This window comes from Dufourea novaeangliae, unplaced genomic scaffold (genome assembly GCF_001272555.1).
Source record: "Dufourea novaeangliae isolate 0120121106 unplaced genomic scaffold, ASM127255v1 scaffold84, whole genome shotgun sequence".
In the NCBI taxonomy this organism is placed as follows: domain Eukaryota; kingdom Metazoa; phylum Arthropoda; class Insecta; order Hymenoptera; family Halictidae; genus Dufourea; species Dufourea novaeangliae.
Window position 1 is genome coordinate 520811 of NW_015373964.1, and position 3604 is coordinate 524414.

Sequence of the window (3604 nt, forward strand, 5' to 3'; positions counted from 1 at the left end):
TAACCACGACGAGCTTCCTCGGTTTCCATGCGGTCTCTGTCCTACGAATCATCGTAGGTAGTCAACGTACGTGTGTCAGCGCACGTTCGTGCCCTCGGAAAGGACAGTAGCTTTGATTGCCGGTGAGTAACTTAACAGTCACGAACAATTACTGGCGTATCGTGGAGGAACAATTAGTACCAATTTCACTGATTAGATCCCATTAGTTAATTGTATCTGTAACACCTGGCAAATATTATGCGATGTTTTTAGATATTTATTCTTAGTATAATGTTATTGATAATAATAATGGTATAAAAGTTAAATAAATGTTGAAAATGAATTGAAATGTTATTTGTAGTAACCGTATGGGAATGTGCAGAGTATAATAACGCAAAGAACTTAATAACGATTTAATAAGTTTTTATTTTCCTATTATTTACTCGATACTGATAAATTCTTGTTTGTAACATGCTTTGTTTCGACTATCTAAGAATCGTTAAACATGGGACCAAGAAGCCTGTGACTCCTTGGTAAGAATATAGCGATTCACGTAAATCTTTCTTCGACTAACAATTTTCTGTTTACGACAAGCTATACGTAATCGTTCAAACTTACAGTTCAGAATCGACATTTATTATGCAATAACCGAATAGTTTCTAAAAGAAACATCTATAATTATTAATGTTTTCGTTCACAAATTTCACCGAATGATCGTAACTTCATTTAAATCTTAAAATAAATTTCCTTCCATTTCTAATTTCCGTACTTATCGAGACTAATAGTAAGTGTAATAATTTATACAGATTTAATACTTTACTTCATATACTTAAGACTATTATTATTACAATTATTAAATATGTCGTTTCTGATCGATCATATTCATCGAGTTCAATTTTAATCCAGAAAATAGCGGTCACTAAATTACAACCGCTGTCGTATGCAATTAAAAACCGATTACAGTGGTTTCGAAAATTATTTAGAGCGAAACGCCGTAGGATTTGTGCGTTTCACGGGCCCACCACCGCGAACGCGACGCGGCACAACACGCGTTCAAGCGGTCTGTCGGCAGTTAGAAGCACGCATCGCCGCCTTCATTTCACGCATAATTGAAAGCATATCCCATTTAGCGTCGAGGACGCTCGCCACTTCTCGACCTCGGGCTTCGCTCCCAAGATAGCACCCGTTTAGTCGTGTCCCGTACGATTAACGTGATCTAAGCATCGGCTCCGTTTAATATCCCCTCGGAACCACCGTGACTTAAGTCGAGCAACTCTTTTTCACGCCCACTCGTGCTACGCGAGGGCTGCGTATCGACGATTCTTCCCGTTAGTCTTTCACCCAGCGAGGAAATTTTGGAAAAGTATGTTTTACAGATTTTGGATAGTTTCATTTCTGGTGGAAAGAATTTAATATAATAAACTGTTTGTTTATGGTAAACATTATTCGGTGAATATTAATATACAGGGTGTAACAAAAATGTTGGAGGATACGGAAATGGAAGATTGGTGAGGTGATTTGAAACAAGTTTTTCCTTAGCGAAAATGTTATCCGAGGCTTTGTTAATGAGATATTAACGAAAAACCCTGACCAATCAAAGCGCGAGTCTGCCGGCTGAGTCCCCGCGGTAACGTTGGTTACCAATTACAGCGCGTACTCAATGTTACCGCGAGAAGTTGGCCGGCAGACTCGCGCTCTGATTGGTCGGGGTTTTTCGTTATTATCTCGTTAACAAAGACTCGGATAACATTTTCGCTAAGGAAAAACTTGTTTCAAATCACCTCACGGATCTCCCATTTCCGGGTCCTCGAACATTTTTGTTACAGCCTGTATAGTAGAAAGTTTTTAATAGAACCAACTGAACGTTTGTGGTAAAAATCATTCGAATACCGAACCGAAAAGATGTTTTCGTTAGTGATGAAGGAACATAGAATGAAAAACTCATCTGCATTCAATGAGTATTAAATAGTAAAAATATTGGATTACAATTGAATATCTTTATTTATCTATAAAATACAGAAAGGGAAAGATAGTAAGTCGAAGATTTGTCTAATTATCTGTAAGTCTTGACGAAACGTTCTAAAGGTCATCATCACCTTTAAACAGTTAATGAGATTAAATAATAATAGCATGGCACCTTACGCACATGCCTATTACCACACACACCCCCATTAGTGTCAAATAATGCCAAAAGAATAACAAAAAACGTAAGTGTCTTATAAACCCAACGAGGCAAAAATTGCAAATACAGTTTTAATTAATATATTAAAGTCTGCAACATGAATTTTGTTAACAAAAGCGCCGTTTTTATTAACAACTTATCAAATCACAATGTTTTCGTATACAAGGAATACATGGACGATAATGAACTTGAAAAATTTGGGGGTGCCTTATAAACCTGATGAGCGGTGTAGAGACCTAAATGAATTGCGACCTAATAAATTCGTCCATCTCTGATGTAAACCATTCAAGGAAACGCGATAATTTGTCGACAGGTAATGTCTCCCGTCTCCATACACTCCGTTACGGAAACCCCAACGATTATGGGTGGGCCGCTTATTCGTCGCGATACATAATTCCTAATGCCCTTTTTCGACACGAAGGTGTGCATTAGAGCAGGTAACGGTCGCCTTCCTATTCGCTGCGTACAATTTGCCCTCGGTAACACAGGGGTTCAGCCAGGAGGGCCGGTGGTTAATCCATTACCAGTGGCATGGGCGAGCGACGCCAATCGCGGATTTTACCGATCCCTCCTTTCCATCCACGTTTTTACCCAGCCGGCACGGTGAGAGGCTCTATCTTTAGAAACACAGACGCGGGCACCCGTGGCCGGTTTTGACGGGACCGTGCCCCGTCAGCCGTGACGTCTCTCTTTTCCGTTGATGAATTCGAATGTCTTGCACCCGAAGAAAACTCGTGGGCTTTCGTGGAACTGAGATTGCTCGGGTGATCTATCTGGGAATTGTGGATCGTTTAGGCTGGGGGCTTGTAGTGGAATTTGTTATAGTTGGGCCTGGATTCATCGAGTTGGGAATGTAAATAACGGAATTGGAAACCTTTACCTATGGTCTCATTAAGATTATTAATTCCCCATCTTGTCATCGTTGATTATACAACTGGACGAGTAACAATTCTTCATAAATAATAAGTCGAAAGTCGACAATAAAAATTCTGTAAGTTGAGCCCTGTTTTCGACTAAAATACCATTGAAAATCTTTTAGATATCCGTGATGATTGTAAGAGTTAGCTAACGTGTCTGTTCATTACTTGCAGTTTCTACTTATTGAACGTATTCCTGCTCGGTTAATTTTCAAACAAATCATCGTGCATACACTTGCAATCCAAAAAATTGTTATCAATTGTCATTCAAAGTAATATTGTATTCAGATTGTAGATTTTTAATTCTACAAGTGAATATAGTCAATACAATGATTGCTCAATTGAACATATATCTACTATAAATTGAGGGACACCAATCTTGTACTGAACTGTAGGAACTGATGAACACGTTTCGCAGTAAATACATTTGTTTTTTTTTTTGGTGTAATCATGGACGGTGCTGTACCTATTTACACAGTTTTTCCCGGTCGTCGAAACAGCAGGCAATTAAAAGTCATGAAAGCGG